At 31.2% G+C, this 19020-nt stretch overlaps 1 long non-coding RNA gene across 1 annotated transcript; it reads right to left on the bottom strand.

Annotated features, from left to right (window-relative positions):
• Positions 1-10589: 10589 nt before the first annotated feature.
• Positions 10590-16247, bottom strand: LOC111631579. Its single transcript, XR_002757727.1, has 4 exons — positions 16204-16247; positions 11163-11231; positions 10777-10866; positions 10590-10678 (listed from the first exon to the last, which is right to left on the bottom strand). It is a non-coding gene; the product is annotated as an uncharacterized LOC111631579 (long non-coding RNA).
• Positions 16248-19020: the final 2773 nt, after the last annotated feature.

Raw genomic sequence — 19020 nt, 5'->3', positions numbered from 1 at the left:
TGAATAGTACACAAAAGTGCTTCACCCTCAAAATATTGCCTTCTTTCCATAGCAGGGTAATAGAGGAATGCAGTAGCCAGTTGGAAACAAACAACAATTACCATTGCAATGAGAGTAACAAATAGAGAGAGTTTTCTCATTGTGGAATTATTTTCGTTTATCATTTTCTGTCGAAAATATTCGTTGTTTAATCCAGTTTCTATTAATTTCAATTTGTTGTTTCGGGAAGAACTGAAGCAGATTGAATAAGCTAAAAATGTAAGTCCAAAAACAGTATTCAATATCGAATCTTCAGTAGTGAGGTCATCAAACCATCCTTTACAAATTACATAATTACTGGCGATTGGTGTAGCATGTAACAAGAGCAAACAAGAATGTACCCACAAAATGATTCTTATACATTTAGTATAAGTATTTTTAAGTTGAGATTTTTGTAAAATGGCAATGTCCTTTTTACAGTTACATAAGTAGAACGGCTCTACCCCGAAAATGAGAGATATCATGCAGCAAGGTGATATAAAACAGCTCATGCAAATTGTATTTTGGAAATTCGAATTCATGTCTGCAACTTTGTAGCACAGTTACTCATGAAATAAATACTTTTACTGTATGTTAGTTTTTTTTATGCACGTGTACCTTTAAACGTCACTATTGTTTTATTTTCAGGAAACAATCAAATTTTACTGACAAGATTTACGTACGGCCGTACATTTTATAATTTTACCAGAAATACTTGAAAATTATTACATTTATAACTTTAACCTTCACTTTTCCGTGAAAAGCAGAGTGATAGGGACGAGTCTTAATGGAATTTTCTATGCTATCGGGTACTTAAAATTTTATGTTCCGAATTCTATGTACTTAAGAGAAAGAATTTTCAATAATTTCATCGAGTAGTTGATATCATGCATTTATGTATTATAAAATTACATATTTTCTCGAATTTTTGTATTATAGTCATTGTGCAGCGAAATGGGATTTATGAAATATTTGCATCGAGTAATACACCAATAGGCATTTGCAATATCCATTATCCATTATCCAAAAATGCCAATATCCAATATCCATTATCTAATTATGTCAATATCCATTAGCGTATTTGAAATTTTTATTATAATGGTTTTTAGCGTGATTGCTTTAAAGTTTTAATTTTCTTGTCCTTACCTTGAAAGTTGCATAAATATATAATAACGGTGATATAACAGAAAAGAAGTTTCGTGTTTAATTTCGTTCATTTTATTAAAATAAGCAGAAATGTTTTCAAACAATTTTTTAAAAATTTATTAAAAAGAGTAGATCCTCGCAATAGTTAACGCAGCTATACCATATCGCCCATAAAAAGAGTAAAGTACTAACAACTTGAAAACTAATTTTCTATACAAAAACAATAAAAAAATTAACTTCGATATTCTACACATTTAATATACGTATTTATTTATAAATTAATCATTTTATAAAATAACAATAACTTTTTTGCAGTTATTTGAGAATAATGGCTCTAAACAGAAAATGAAAGACATCATTCAGAAAGGCTTTAGGAAACAGTAAGCGCAGATGTTTATCTTGAAAATTGTGTATAAAATTGATCACAAATTTATGCCTGATCAACTTGCTGGTTACGTGGAATTTTTCGGGTTTTCTTTACACGTGTAACATCTAAATAGAGCCAGCTTCGTACAGAAAGTGCTCTCGAAAAATACTGTACTTATCTTAAGAAATTGCTAAAGTGTGAGTTGTTTTATTCCATCAATTTAATTTAACTTAATATTAGTAAAATTCGGAAGAGATTCGAAAACAGATTAATAAAGTACTGACGACTTAACAAGATATAATTTTTGTTTATACAATTTCTGTACAATAATAGTTATCTTCGGTATATGGTACGAAATTTACACACTTTAAATAGCTGTCTGTATAAAAACAAGTAATAAGATAACATACAAACAAAAATGGATGTTACGCAAATTTAGATAAAACAGGAAATAAATAGAAGGAGAAATTTTTTTACAGCCATTTCATATATGTAACTGTAATAAAGACAATGCCAGTTTGTATAACTCACAATTGAAAAATACTTATATATATGTATATAAGTATATGTACATAAGTATATGTATATAATATATATATATATAGACTATATACATGTGTAACCTTGAAACTTAATAAAAATAATTATCGTTTAAATTAATTGTTTGCAATTTACACGTAATAATTTAGAACCATTTTCTATCAATTACAATGAGAAATCCGACCATTTCCCTTAACTGGTTTTGTAAATTTTACAATCATAACTGGTATGATAGGGGCTGCGCAGCCCCCAAGCATAATTTGCCTCTAGAGAGCAAGTTTGAACAACGTGAGAGTTTGAAAGTGCATAAATGCTAAATGGAACTCTTAGTATAATGAATTCTTAAATATTCATATAACTTTTTTTTACTTAAGTATTACTAAATATCACAAGATTGTTACAACTTTTTGTGTTTGCTTTTTTCAACAATACAAAAATCTATTATAAGATTTTAACAAAAATATATATTTTTTCTTATTATTAACAAACTAGTCTTTCAAAATAGTAACTCTCATAGCATCTAAATATCATTTTTAAAAAATCACAGGTAATATAATCACTTTTATTTTTAAGACTCAGGAACATTTTAACGAATTACGTAGTTCAGTCTTGACAGTTATCACATAGTATTTTTGCAGTACTATTAACAAACTAGTCTTTCAAAATAGTAACTCTCATAGCATCTAAATATCATTTTTAAAAAATCACAGGTAATATAATCACTTTTATTTTTAAGACTCAGGAACATTTTAACGAATTACGTAGTTCAGTCTTGACAGTTATCACATAGCATTTTTGCGGAACTATGCACTTTACAAACAAATTTCAAACAACCGTTGCACTTAGTAGCATATTTTCCATTTTTTTTTTTTAGCACAAAATGACAACATACTTATTTTAGGAGTTTTTGACTTGATCTAGCAATTTGTATAATAATATCATCTGTTAGCAGTTCAAATGATGCTTTGGTAGTCATTTTGAATTTTTGATGCAAGTTTGCGATATCTTTGCAAAATAATTGTAAAATAAAAAAAAAACACAAAAACACATATCCACAAAAAACCAACGTAACTGATATCGTGGGGGCCGAGCTGTCCTCAGAAGGTATGTAGCTCCATCCTGGTAAGTCCCAAAACGTCGAACGTTTGGAACCCCAAGCGACGTAATGAGATTACATAAAATGGCAGCTGCGCTCAATGCTTAGATTTTTAGAAATTCGTAAAAATATGGCGCGTGTGGGCCGCGCAACCCCCACAAAACCAGTTAAAAGATATAAATGTAAGAAAATTTCATCAAGGAAATTTGAAATAACAACAAATTCTACAATCGTTTTGAAGAATATTTTACTAATTTAAAATTATTTCCGATTTTAATGCAAAAAAATCAACATCGTGCACTCTGCATGTTTGTACAGCACTAAGACAATCGCCTATACTCGCGATTCTAGAAAAGTAATTTATAGCGGGACAAAAAAAATTATCATCCCCATCGTTACTGTAAATTAACTAAAATGTTTTAATGAAAGTAATCTATATAATTTTATCTACACAAGCAAATACAATATTTATGATATACGAGATTGATAATGTTGCTTTCAGACTCTGTGTTAGCCCCACAAATATTTATGTAACAGGTCTAATTTTAATTGTCGGAATGAGCCATCTGCCCCATATTCACCAACACGAATTAAAATTAGTTGAGGTTGAATCTGGAGTTATCGCTTAATTCGTATTTACCAACTCCAAATCTAACACTAAGAAAACTAATAACTGTAGTCGTATGAAATGTGCAAGAAGACAATAAACTCTGTGTTTAATGTTCGCGCAAAACAACGTATTTCGAAGAAAATAGTGATATTTGATGAGGACGAAACCGAAATGTTAGAAAATTTTAAATACAGTGGTACCTTAGGAGACGAAATTAATCCGTTCCGAAACTGAGATCGTATCATTAAAATGTCGTAAGATGAATCATTTTCCCCCATACGATTATATGTAAAACCAAATAATTCGTTCCAACGCGAAAAACATACTCAAATTAAAGCTAAGTAGTACATTTAAAAACAAAAAATAACTATAGTAAAGAAAACACTGAAAAATGCGTTTTGTATTTATAAATGTATAAATAACCATAATAGAATAATAATTGATTTAAAAAAAAAATGTAGTTTTATTTGCACTTTACCTTTGAGGATAGAGGATGGTGGAGGTGTAAACTGGTGGCGGGAGTGAGGGAGAAGGGAAATGATACTACAACTGAACTTATAAAACATAATGTAACGATAACTTAAAAATAACTTAGAAAAGATTTTAAAAAATTACTGTTGTTTTATATATGTTTTTAATTTTTATTCACTGCGCTTTGCTTTTTTCCTTCACTACCACCAGCACTTTCACTGGATAAAGGTCACTCGGTAAAATATCTATCCAAAGAGGTTTGGCTTTGCCTACTTTTTAAAATGTTTCTAAAATGATTTAGGCAAATGTCATTACTCCGAGCAGCAACAATGCCAGTGTGAACCTTTTCGGGATGTTTCTTTTCAATAAAATCAGTCACTTTCTGGTAATACCTCAAGATTTCCTTTATCGAGCGAGATCCTTCCACGACGAAGCAAACACGCAGACTGAGACCAATCAACAGAAGTGAATAAAAAAATGGCGCTGCGAACTACTTTTGTTCGCATCGTGGAGCTAAAATATGTTCGAATTTAATGTCGTATCCTGAAAATTTCGTACGCTGGGGCGTTCGTATCCTGAGGTACCAATGTATCTACAATTTAAAGGTCGTGTGACCAAAAAGTCAGCACCTGTTTAGTGCCTCGTCAGGAATGACACCAGATGAAAAGGTCACATAAAATGAAGAAATCCGTAAATTATTTCTTTAAGAACAAATTACTTAACAGAATTGGATAATTATGACTTCTATGTTAGTATCATTTGCCAAAAAAGAGTGTGAAAATTTCACTAGACCAAATTGGTCTTAGTTTTCTTTCCACAATACAGTAATTGCACTAAATTATATAGTTGAAATCATTGTTTTGATCTCAATCTAACTCGCTATAACTCGAACTTTTTGAGACTGTATGTACAGTACAAAGTTTCATAAGAGTCCGAGTTATATAAATATATTTTAACTTAAGACAGCATTTATTTGTTTATTTTTTATAATATTCCTAGAATTAAGTAGTTCCCAAAATTGGCGCTACCGATCCCCTCTGAGCAATGCGTAACTCTATGGGAGCGAAAAGGAACCATAGGCGAAAGTTGGCCGCTCACTGCAACGGCGACCCTCGCCAGGTTTTTAGTTAGTTAGTTTAGTGCGAGATCTCATTGTTGCGCCCTCCTGTAGAGACTAAACTGATAACGTACATTTTTCACATTACTAATAACTCAGCACTCCGCAAGATTAGTATAGTAACATTATTAGTATGGATTTTATAATAATAATAAACGTATTATTAGTATTAATATTATGGATGAGAAACGATAACGACAATAAATAACGAGTTAACTTGACCCTTGTTAATTCAGACATATCGCAAGCTGTTGACGTTTTTTTCTCTCCCCTCCTTTTCCTCGTAGGAATCTCTTGATTTTAGGTTATTGAGAAATAGCACACATTTCAGGATCATGTTTTATATTCTCACAACTCAGCTCACTCTTGTGTAAAATCTATAGAATAGTACTAGTATGAATGAGGAACAATAACAGTGAAAAAAACAATATTTCTTTTACTAGGCAATATTTATAACAATATTTATTTAAACTGTTACGGCACAGACAACGATCACATCACGCAAAAGACAAATTTACATCGTAAATTAATTTAAAATTGAAACAAATTAAGAAAAATAAAATAAAATAAACTTTTTCACTTTAAAATAAACCACCTTCCTCGCTTCTGCGCTTGCAAACGTTGTTATTAATTCAGAATAATTTAATTCCGGAACGATAATATTTTTGATAGATAAAATTGCTAGATCTGACAGTCTATTCTGACACATTGTTGAACGTAAATAAGTTTTAATTTACTGAAACTTCGTTCTCTTTTAGCAACAGTTACAGGTACGGTTAGCAAAATTCGAAGTGCTGTTTACACATTCGGGAATATATCCTGCCAATCATTTTGTTTAATTAGTTGTAGAACTTTTATTGGTTCTGATAATTCAAGCTCTTTCAACAATGGATTCGGGTGTAAAAGTTCCTCAACCAATTCACAAGCAGATATGTCACATTTTTCTCCATCGGTTAAACGTATTTCTAAATTTGCACAGGCTTTTTCCAATATTGACCTTTCCTGAATTGTTTTGATGTTGTATAAAAAGGACTGTGTCATTAAATTTGGTATGATAAATTTTAATTTATCATACCAAGACACTATTGTTACTATAATCTCAAATTGCTCCATGATCTGAATCAAGAACAAGGCCTCTGATGCTGCAACTGGGTCATTCGTTTCTTCGTGAAGATCCAGAAGGACGTCACGAACTGAAGTGTAGTGATAACGAATTGCAGCGAGGTTAGAAACTCTACTCTCCGAACGACTTTCACAAACTTTTTTCAGCGATAGTCCTATGTGCTTGGATATCACTTCCCATCGCTTTGTTAATGCAGAAAATAGAACAAACAGTCTTTGAAGAAATCCGAAGAAACCGATTTAACAAATGTTTTGGTGGCATCTGCTGTTACCAAATTTAAGCAATGACAACCACATGGATTAAAAAATGCTCGTGGATATTGGTTCAGAATTTTGCTTTGGACACCTTTGTTTATTACTACCATACGTGATCTATTATCATATCCTTGGCCTCGACATTCGTTCATATCCAACTCGAACTCTTGCACAATATCATCAAGAAAGAGACCAGTGAGTCCAGCTCCGGAAGTGTCACTTACCGGCTTGTAAGCAAGGAAACACTCTCGCACTTGCACTTTACTTTCATTAATGTCAACAAAACGCAAAGTTAAAGATAACTGTTCGACGTGACTCACATCAGGGGTGCAACCAAATATGATGGAAAAATATTTAGATGAATTTACCCTATTCAAAATTTTATTTCGAATTTCACTTCCAAGTAAGCCGATCAACTCGTTTTGAATACGTTTGCCAAAATAGTGGACATAGTTTATTAACAATACGGCGGAGGTGCTCCAACATCACAGAATCAAATTTTCCTAGCAGATGCACTAAACCCAAACCTCTTAACATTATTAAGAGTATATAGTGTTTCACATCCAGAGCTTCCTCTGAACGACAAATTATTGCCTGCTAAAAAGAATACTATGAACATCATTCGTTCGAGGATAGAAACTCATCGTGATTTCTCGTCTTCAATCTGTTTTTGCAAATGCTTGACAATTCCACTGAAGTGGTTTAATCGATTCGACGCTTCTATCCAAATGTGCATGGCGCGCTGATGATCTGAGGAAATGTCGTGAGTTTTGAGACACCTGAGATATGTCTCCAGTCGTCAACTCCTTCTTTTCTTAAATTAGAGTGGGAACATCTGTTAAATAAACAACAGCAAAAACAATATACTTTATCTGCAGATTTAGAGTAAACGAGCCATCTTCTTTTATAAGTTTCTCCATTTGGCATTACCATTTGAAAATGCGTATTTGAAAAATGATGCCCATTATTTTTCTTGGATATTTTTCGTTGTTCATTTCGTTACTTACAGGACCTCGAATAATTATTTCATCTCTGGTTGCAGGATCAACGAGCTACCATTTTGAAATATCATAATCTGTATTTTGAGGTGACGGTGATGGTATGTCTGGTATAACCTCTTCTGTAGTATTTTGAACTACATATGACATTACAGAAATAGTTAAATCTTCTTGTGCATGCTGCTGTTCATCTTCATGGGCTTCGTCTGAAGAACTTTTATTAAATAGGTTTTCTTCCGTCGCGTGTTGAAGTAGTTCTGATGATGACGATTCGGATGACTTTTCTACGATACTAACGTAAACTGCAATTATCTAAAATCAATTCTACATCCAAAAATATTGTCACTCGGAAACCTTTACTAAGAGAGAAAAAATACAATACATACTCGATCAAAATATATTAAAAAGCTGGTTTTCAAGTTGCATAACACAGCTTAATTTTGTTTAAATGTCAGTTGAACGCAATTTTAATTAATGCTAATGTGATGTTCGTGAGCGGCACGTGTATGGACGACCGAATTGACTAACACAAAGAATACTTAGCAAGGTTCTTAAATCACGAAGTATTTTATTTGTCGCTCGTGAAGCAGGTTCTTATTAGATCCCACTCCACGAATATTATAGTATTAAAAAGTAGTCGGACATTTAATATACAGTACAATAATTTCGCGACAATAGTACGCGTACAGAAACTTAGAACTAATTCTTCCTCACTAACTTATAACCAAAGATGGTAGAAGATTATATGAGAAGGTAGATAGAAAAAGGAAAAGATCAAAATACCCGGGATTCTCTTTATTTCATGAACACTGGATGGGCACCCCTTCGAATTCTGCAGATACATACAGACGTGATTTTTGTTCCCTTTCTTTAAAATCAAGACTTCCGTCCAACGTTGACTCTGGAGTTTTCTATTTTTCTAACGTAACCAAAATGTCCTTAGTTTGGTATTATTCAGTGTCAAGTAACCCCTAGTCGCCTACTCGCGATCTGGAGCGCTCTTCTCTTCACGTCTTACTCCCACGAAGGTCCAGTCAAGACTAACTGTTAAGATTTATCATATTCGTTATTATAAACCGCGCTTGAGTAAGGCGCTATCTGTTCATTTTTTGTATGTCCGACCATCGAAAGATTGCACGGGATGGACGCTGTTTATAATTTGAAAGATAACCTTGTCAGTTGTATATACAAAAGGTAAATTGTTTACAAACTGAGTCTTTGTTTATTATCTGATAAATGTATATTTTATATCGTAAATTCTATATCTAATATATGTTCACGATAGCAGATGCATTTCGTGTAAAATCCAAGTCGGATGTATGTGAGCTAATAAATGTTCTCGTTAATCTTATCTCGTCTTTTGATTCATTCACGGCAATTAGAAATCACCGCACTAACCCGTTCTTTTTGTCTTATCGACCCCAGCGCAGTGGCGTAGCTTAGTGGGGGAGGCGGGGGCTGCCCGCCCCGGGCGCACTTTTTGAAGGGAGGAAAAATTACGTTTTAGGGGGCGGCAAAATTTCTCAATAAATAATAATAATATTTTGTAAGAACTTGAACCATTTCATCACATATTTTCGTCGCACCTACGATTCGGACGGATTGAAATGAGCACAAAAAATGTCATCATCCGGACAGTCCGGGATTTTGTGCACAACCTGTTGACCTTATTTTTGCTTGTACGAATCATTCGTATTCATATACACCTCCAATGTCCAATACAGCTGAGTCATCTAGGTTACTTACGTTACTCCTTTCCAATTCTCCCTAATAGCTAACTGAGCCGGCATGCACTGCACATTATTCTTCGCATTGAAAAATGACATACGCATGCGGCAAAATGGCATCGCATGTTCGCATGAAATGGTACGCATGTTCGAATAAACCTCATTTCATTGCTAGATATTTTTAAGATATTGGACATATTAATTGTTACGCTTACTTTTTGCACGTGCAGAAGCAGAATTATTTAAATATAATTATTTAATTGATATTACAAATACTTTTCTATTAATACAAGATGCCAGTAATAAAAATAATATACAATAATATTAACTGACTAAACAAACAAATATTTAAAAGTTTAAAACCTTTTTTCAAATAAATAATAATAATAATTTGTTAAAAAATTAAGTCAATGATATATTTTCAAATTAGGTGAGAGACGATTCTATAAGATTTAACATATTTACAGTAGAGCGAGTACAAACAAAATAAATGTGTTGAAAAATATAAAAACAAAAAAATATTATACTTTAGAATTTAATCTACTATCAAAAACGTTCGATTCAGCAGGTCACACAGTCTTCAGAAAAACACTACACAAAAGTGAGTGTGCTGTCAGCTAAAACAAACACACCAACAAATAAAATATTAGATAGCACAAAATATAGCCAAAGATTGCAGCGCCACAGCACTAGCAAAAATTTAAATTTGGCGAGTGGAATGCTTTCGGTTAACCGACGTTTCGGATAAACGACGCTCTATTGTACATATCTACAATACGAACAAAAATTTGTATTTATAAAGAACATGTTTTAATAGAAATATAGGAATTTTATAACTATGTACTGTTCAAAATGAATAATATAAACAATGCTTATCAATTCTATGAATTCTACACATGCATATTATATTTCATGCGACAGAGTATATGCTAACATTACAATTTAATCTATGTACTTTACTATGAGCTACTCTATAAAATTACAGAAAATTACTTTAACGTAATATCGATTGCGGTAAAATTACTCTTTTCACATTGATTATAAGACACTGAATCTTTCCGTTTATAATTATTTCGTACATTTGAAATTCTACATTTTCAATTATAAGAAGTATAATTAATGGTGAAATTGCTGTCGCAGTGTATTTTCGCATTCGATACGTTTCTTAATTTTAAAAGTCCCGAAAAAACAGAATGCAACGTTTTTGCGACCTAAAACAAAAACAAATTTTTGTAATTACAACTGAAATCATGCGTCATTAAAATTGGTAAAATTTATGTATTATCTAGAAGAACACAAAAATAGCAACCTTAAAAGGGATTTTCTTATCGACGACTAAGAATCCACCCATCGTAAAACACAATGAAACCTTCCCGAATCTTTTCATGAAATCAAGAATCTGTGGAAAATATACGCAAACAAAAGTAAAAACATTGAGACTAAATGTAAGGTAATATTTTATAACAGTAGATTTTAGTTCTATACATAAAAACATAAAGTAATACTATCTTCACAAATTAAGACTTCTCTATTCAGCAGGAGTTATAAAACATCATAATCTATATAAGTTAAAAGGGGACACAACGAAATTCATCATTATAAATTTCGAAAATATTACTAATATAATATAAAAATGTTAAATATCTCTGACATTTACTTCATTTTAAGAAACTGAAAAAATAATACAAATAATACCTTTAGCTTCTGTTCCATTTTTAATTTGGATACAGCAAATTGACGGATATCTTGAAATGCATTCTGCATCTGAAAAAACAGGAAAAAACCAAAATTGATACTTAAAATTATCTTAGTAATATATAATAATATAACAAAGAAATAATATTTATAAAGTAGATAATCTAAACTAAGAGTACAAATTAAATAGATAAAACACGAATAAAGATTTACCGTGAATGCAAAACAGCACAATAAACAGCTAAAATATATACAGATTAATGTACAGACAATAGAAATTCCTATGAACAGGTATTGCATTAAATCATGCATTTTTATGAATAAATATCCGTAAAAATAGAAACTTGTGGTCCAGATGACACCGAAATAAAGTGTGCAGAGCACAAAATTGAACTTTGTGTTCAACTGATTGACAAATGTCCATAATTCTTCGTGATGACGCATACATTCGATTAATTTATTTTCCACGAATTTATTAGTTTTCTTTATTAGAAAGAGTTCATTCAGCAGATGTTCGAATTCCTTGTGAACAACGAACAATACAATCGCTGATAACAACAATGTACATGCAGTTCCTCCTATAAAAAATATTAAAACTAAATCAATATGAATAGTACACAAAAGTGCTTCGCCTTCAAAATATTGCCTTTTTTCCATAGACGGATAAAAGATAAATGCCGTTGGCAGGTGGTAACCAACAGCAATTATCATTGCAAAGAGAGTAACAAATAGAGATAGTTTTCTCATTGTGGAATTATTTTCGTTTATCATTTTCTGTCGAAAATATTCGTTCTTTAATCCAGTTTTTATTAATTTCAGTTTGGTGTTACTGGAAAAACTGAGGCAGATTGAATAAGCTAAAAATATAAGTCCAAAAACAGTATTCAATATCGAATCTTCAGTAGTGACGTCATCAAACCATCCTTTACAAATAACATAATCACTGGTAATCGGTGTAGCATGCAACAAGAGCAAACAAGAATGTACCCACAAAATGATTGATATACATTTAGTATAAGTATTTCTCAGTTGAGGTTTTTGTAAAATGGCAATGTCCTTTTTACAGTTACATAAGTAAAACGGCTCTACCCCGAAAATGAGAGATATCATGCAGCAAGGTGCTATAAAACAGCTCATGCAAATTGTGTCTTGGAAATTCGAATTCATGTCTGCAACTTTGTAGCACAGTTACTCATGAAATATATACTTTTGCTGTATGTTATTTTCTTATTTGTGCACGTGTATCTTTTCACATCACTAGTGTTTTCTTAGTGTATTCTCTGGAAACAATTAAATGTTACATCGAAATGGCATTTATGAGATGTTTACGTTGATAATGGATTTATCAACGTAACTCCATTAGTACATTACTCTAATGGACGTAATCCATTAAGATTCGACATATTAGCTCAGGATTACTTTAATTTAGTTATTTATTTTCATTATTTAAATTTAAGGTAATACAAACAATGTTTGAGTCTTTTTTTCTCTTTGGATCTTTTTTAAAGAAATAATTCACAAGGACGTAAAATCAAACTAGAAATCTTGTCATTCTTTAGTCCGCATTGTCTGTACTCATTGTAGAATTAATGGCACAAAACTTGTTTAATTTTTAACGTATTTAGATACTGGCATTCAAGCAAATATTCTCTGACTTGTTTAGGTAGATTATCGATTTATTATTTAATTATTACTCCTGTAACCAGTTTTATATTGCATAATGTCTATTAAATGGTTATAATCATCAGTGTTTTATGAAGGAGTGGCATTACAAACTACATTAATGGACGTATTTTTGAAAGTAAAATATTCGAATATTTACTTTCAGAAAGAAGATAATAACTACTAATAAATATTTATGAATATATATATAAATGCATTGATATTATGCGAAATTTATGTTAAAATATTTCCATTTTCTGCAATTACTGGCATAAGTTAATCAAAATTGTAAATGTATATAATAGCGGTACTTTTCTTACGTCTCATATAATAGCATAAAATTGTATGTGTTGCATAATTAAGCTGTAAAATGATTAAACTATACTTGTCAAGTTTATTCACGAGATTTATTTACTATATTTTGTTTTGTTCTTTTGTATTGCAGTCGTGACTGATACCATTAAAGGCCTTTAAAAAGGCTTTTTATTTAACAGAGGAGTTGCAATAGTTTTGTACTTTTTGTGAAAGTAGAGTTGACAGTTAATTTTACTTTGTTAATTCGAAAGGTTCTAACTGTAATTTGTATAATTTCGTACTTTTCAAATTTTATAACGTATTTTCAATTATAAGCAGCAAGATTACGTATGAAGTTAACGTTTCGTTGTTTTTTTAGATTTTTGCGATTCTTAACTCTTAAAGTCTTTAAGAAACAGATTACATATTTTTGGCGATTATAAAACAATAGAATTTTCTAATTGTCACTAAAAATGAAATTTTTAGTGACAATTAGGAGCATTATAGAGGATTTTGGAGCATTATAACACGAGGTTTGCGTGTCGTCCATGTAGAGCTCGTGAGACCTTTTTTCATTAACAATACAGATGTTATGTTGTTAAAGGTTTAGATTACGGGTCCCCAAAGTGGTCGATATCGACCCCTCGGGTCGATAAGAGTTCTCCAGGGGTCGATTAATACACGAGGGTCGANCGTCAAGCTAGACCTGTATGTTTCACATTTTTCCACTGTTGATGCAAGCGTTGGCGAGTGTACGGTTGCAATGATCCTGGCTTCCTCTTATTCAACCACGGATCCATCTGTCTGCGCTATTTTTGCTAAGGCTCTAGTGTATCGACTTTTTGCTACGTTGTAGTTATGTTCCCTAATCCTTTTGTTCAAGTTTCTAGTCGTGACGCCTATATACATTTTGTCTATTACTAATTGGTCATTATTGTGTGGTATTGCGTTAACTCCTGGCTGTTCGCTCTCTTTGATCCTATCTTTGTCATTTCTGAGTAATGTATATACGGTGGGAGCTCTTTTGTATAGAATATTATTGATTTTGTAGTTCGCAATTTCCTTTATAACAGAAAATAGACATTTATTAAATGTGAACTTTGTAATATTGTTGTTTTCTTCACGTTTTTTCTTGCTCAATATGGGATCATTGTATGCGGTGTTGACGCATATATTTAATTAATTTTATTTCTATAAATCTGTTAGTTTTCGTTATTAGAAAGAGTTCATTCAGCAGATGGTCGAATTCCTCTCAGTAACGAAAAATACAATCGCTGATAACAACAATGAACATGCAGTTCCACCCATACACAATATTACAACTAAATCAATAAGAATAGTATACAAAAGTGCTTCGCCGTTAAAATACTGTCTTCTTTCCATAGACGGGTAAAGGAGAAATACAGTAGCAAGTTGGAAACCAAAAACAATAATCATTGCAAAGAAAGTAACAAATACAGAGAGTTTTCTCATTGTGGAATTATTTTCGTTTATCATTTTCTGTCGAAAATATTCGTTCTTTAATCCAGTTTCTATTAATTTCAATTTGTTGTTTCGGAAAAAACTGAGACACATTGAATAAGCTAAAAATATAAGTCCAAAAACAGCATTCAATGTCGAATCTTCAGTACTAACGTCATCAAACTATCCTTTACAAATTAAATAATTACTGCCAATCGGTGTTGCATGCAACAAAAGCAAGCAAGAATTTACACACAAAATGATTCTTATACATTTAGTATAAGTATTTCTCAGTTGAGATTTTTGTAAAATGGCAATGTCCGTTTTACTGTTACATAAGTAAAACGGCTCTACCCCGAAAACGAGAGATATCATGCAGCAAGGTGCTATAAAACAGCTCATGCAAATTGTGTCTTGGAAATTCGAATTCATGTCTGCAACTTTGTAGCATAGTTACTCATGAGATATATTCTTTTGCTGTATGTTATTTTCTTATTTATGTACAGTACGTGTATCTTTATAACTCACTGGTGTTCTATTTATATATATTTGGGAAACAATTAAATTTTACTCGTAAAGTTTACAATTACATCGAAAACTGCTGTGATCGTTTAAAAATTTGTTAGTTTTATCTATTAGAAAGAGTTCATTCAGAAGATTTTCTAATTTTTTTTTCAGTGACGAACAATATAATTCCTGATAGAAAAAAAATCCATATGCAATTCCTCTTATGCACAATATTAAAACTAATGCAATTTGATACTACAAAAAGTGCATCATTTTCAAAAACCTGTCCTGTTTCTACAGACGTGTAAAAGACTTTTGTATTTTTGAAGGTAAAAGGTGAGTCCGAATAATATTTGGTGCAATTAGGTGCTTATAACTATTATGTCAAAACACTTACTAAAACATTTTTTCTTGCAGTCAAAGTTTATTAGAAAAACTTTCTAACGTTTTCAGTCTTGTTAAAAGATTTTTCTCAAGAAAAATAAATCAAATAACGTAACAAATNCTATTTTATACTTCTAAAAATAGGGTTGGTTTTGCAGTCTGTTACCGAAGTATAAGAACACCATAAATTCTGTTTTTAAAAATTTATTTTTCCGCTATTACTGGAAATATTAATATTTTTTATCATTATTTTAATTATTTTATCAGGTTTTTTACATTTCATAAAGTAGGATAAATTTTTTTGTCACAAATATATTCATTTTTTTATATATTCAACATATATCATGTTTAACATCCAGGAATGAGAGAGAAGTTTTAAAGCTTATAACTAAAAAAACATGTCAACAAGGCAAGCTGCTGCTGAATTACTAATAGATGTCTCATGCAACTGTTTGTCATTGTTTTTTAAAGTTCGCCAATGTAAAATATTTAAAAAAAAGTTGAAACCACCTTTAACTGCCAAACACATATCAATGCATTTAAATTGGACTAAAGACAAGATGGGATGGGCTGAAGAATGGAAAGAAATAATGTTTAATGATGAGAAGTTTAATTTATATTGCCCTGATGGGGTTTCATATTATTGGCATGATTTAAGAAGANAGGTAAAAGGTGAGTCCGAATAATATTTGGTGCAATTAGGTGCTTATAACTATTATGTCAAAACACTTACTAAAACATTTTTTCTTGCAGTCAAAGTTTATTAGAAAAACTTTCTAACGTTTTCAGTCTTGTTAAAAGATTTTTCTCAAGAAAAATAAATCAAATAACGTAACAAATTGTAAATCGAACGCTTAGTACAGCTAACACGTTTTTCGAATATTTTCGAATTAGCTTATAGTTTTTTAAAACTATTATGTATAAAATTTTCTGTGTTTAAGAAAAAATTTTAATATATTTATTGTATAATCTTCATTATGCATTAGTGTCATTCACCATTTCATTATTTGAAATAATTTACAGTCAAATCACATTTATTAGATGTTTATCTTGATAATGGATTTATCAACGTAACTCCATTAATACATTTCTCTAATGGGCATCATCCATTAAGAGTCATTAGCAGTTTTGTTAACATTAATGTATTCAAATGCATAAATTGCTTTCTGTTACCGTAAAAATTTACTTGAAATTTTATAAACGTGTAAGAAAATTAATGAAATTTTTCGGCTTGTAATATTTCTGTATTATATTGAAATTTTTTCGAGATTTGAGCACTAAAATAAATTAATTTGATGGAATTTTGATCGAGAACTGAAGCTTTATAAAATAAGATATTTGCTCTCGTCTTTCATGTATCTAACTTCGTTTACGAGTTAAAAAAAGACGGACATACGGACTTGCGGCAGTAAAAATTCATAGAACTCTCTGTGTTAGTTACTTGTGAGATTTTACGTCATATAAATTAAGGCAATTTACTACCAGTTTAAACAAAAGAAAAACTAAATAAATTGAAGAATTTCGGCCTGTGTGAAATAAGCCTTGCCAAAAACCTTGAAAACAACAAAGTTCAAAATAGAAAATAAGTGTTAAAATAATTAACATTTCGCTCTATACCTTCTAAATCACTACGAATAAGTGATAATTTAATAGCGAGGTTGAGGCAGAAGTTTTAAACGTCAAAACGTGTACGTCGAACGTTCGGCGCCGCTTTCTTGTAAGCCTAGAAGTTTGACAATGATGTTTGGATAGTCAGTGGTATCATGCTCGACATTCCAAACACCACTGTCAAACTTGTAGGCTTACACGAAAACGTTTGAGGTTTAAAACTTCGGCGTCAACCTCGCTATCATTTAACAACGTGAAATTTTTCAACTGTTATTTTAAAAAACATTGAAATCTNTCGAGCGTTCAAACGAGTTTGATTTTTTCGTGCGTTCTGACGTTGAATTTCGAGTGTTTTGGTTTTTTCAATATGGATATTGATAAATTGATCAGTCTTAGCAACAAGGGGCTGGGTCTGTAATGATTTGGGGTAGTTTTGTAAGTAAATAGGATGGATTGGAAAGTAAAACTAATTTAGTATTTATTGACAAAGATATGATTGCATTTGGTGGTTTAATTGGAAGTCATAAATGATAGTTTCAACAAGATAATGCTCCCATTCGTGTCTCAATGTCAACAAAAATTGCTTTAAAAAAGAAAATATTAATGTAATAGTGACTGGCCTTCATGTAGTCCAGATTTAAATCCAATTGAAAATTTATGGGGGATTTTAGCAGGAATTGTTTATCAAAGTGAGAAAGAATATGAATTTGTAAATCAATTGAAAATTGCAATAATGGATACATGGGATAAAATTAAGAATGAACAATTAAAAAAGTAATAAACTCCATGCCTATAAGAATTTTTCAAGTACAGTAATTGTAGCCAAAGGGGGTGAAACCAAATATTAAATGTTTAAAATATATTTAAAAATTAATTTTATGTAATTTCAGAAAATGTACTTTTGTTATTGTCTTAAAACATATAAAACTGTTTTCTAATAAAAATTTAAATAAATTTTGAAAAATCACAAAATTTGTGGTATACTTAGGGGAGATCGGGGCAACTTCGGCATGCGGGGCAAGTTTGTCAAGCGCTTTTTTTTAAAAACAAATTAAAAGGAGACTTTGGTTATAGGTTAGGCAGTTGAGTTTTATTGGTGGCTTGTTGAGTGTAGTGTTTTTATTGTTCTCCAACAAGCGTAGTTGAATTATCAAGCAAATTTTCATTTTCGTTCAATTCCATATAATATTTTTTTTCCATTTATATTGAATTGGCAGGTTTTGTTATAATTCCATGATAACGAAAGTTACTTTTCCTGTTAGAAGGATGTAACTTCAACTTATTCACGTGGCCAGATCGTGGCTTGGCATTCTGTTCTCAGGGTTGTACTTAATGTTTCGAAATCATGACTAGCGGGGTAAGATCGGCAACATAAAGCCACATTAGAAGCAAAGGATAAAAATCAAACAGATGATAAATGAAAACATGTTTGCATTTGTTATTCATGTATATATGTCTTTGAACTTGCATTTCGTTGTAATAATATTAAATGGGTGTTGGATTTGTATTTCTTTGTTTTAATAGTGAATTCCAACTTATACATTGTTAATAACATAATTTTATATACGTGCCTATCTTGCCCCATTACTGTTGCCCCTATACCAGGGGCAACTTTAATAAAAATAATTAAAATAATTACAACTTTACAAAAAGAGAGAAGTTGCCGATCTTGCCCCTATACCCGGGGCAACTTCGTCAATTTCTCTCTTCTTGTAAAGTTGTAATTATTTTAATTATTTTTATTTCCAAACTGATTTTAACCAGTTCTATAGTAAGGTAACATTCCAATAGACAATATGCAAAACTTTTTTTTCAGTTTACAGCAGTATTTATTACACAAAATTTAAGTAAAGCTTAACATGCCGATCTTGCCCCGATCTCCCCTATACTTTGCTAACAAGTAAAAAGTAATAACTTTTAATATATTACAGTCGACCCCCCT

Source organism: Centruroides sculpturatus, unplaced genomic scaffold, assembly GCF_000671375.1.
Source record: "Centruroides sculpturatus isolate CEXI.00-Female unplaced genomic scaffold, Cexi_2.0 scaffold734, whole genome shotgun sequence".
Classification (NCBI taxonomy): domain Eukaryota; kingdom Metazoa; phylum Arthropoda; class Arachnida; order Scorpiones; family Buthidae; genus Centruroides; species Centruroides sculpturatus.
Note: the sequence above shows the minus strand (reverse complement) of the source record. Positions and strands in the feature narration are given on the sequence as shown.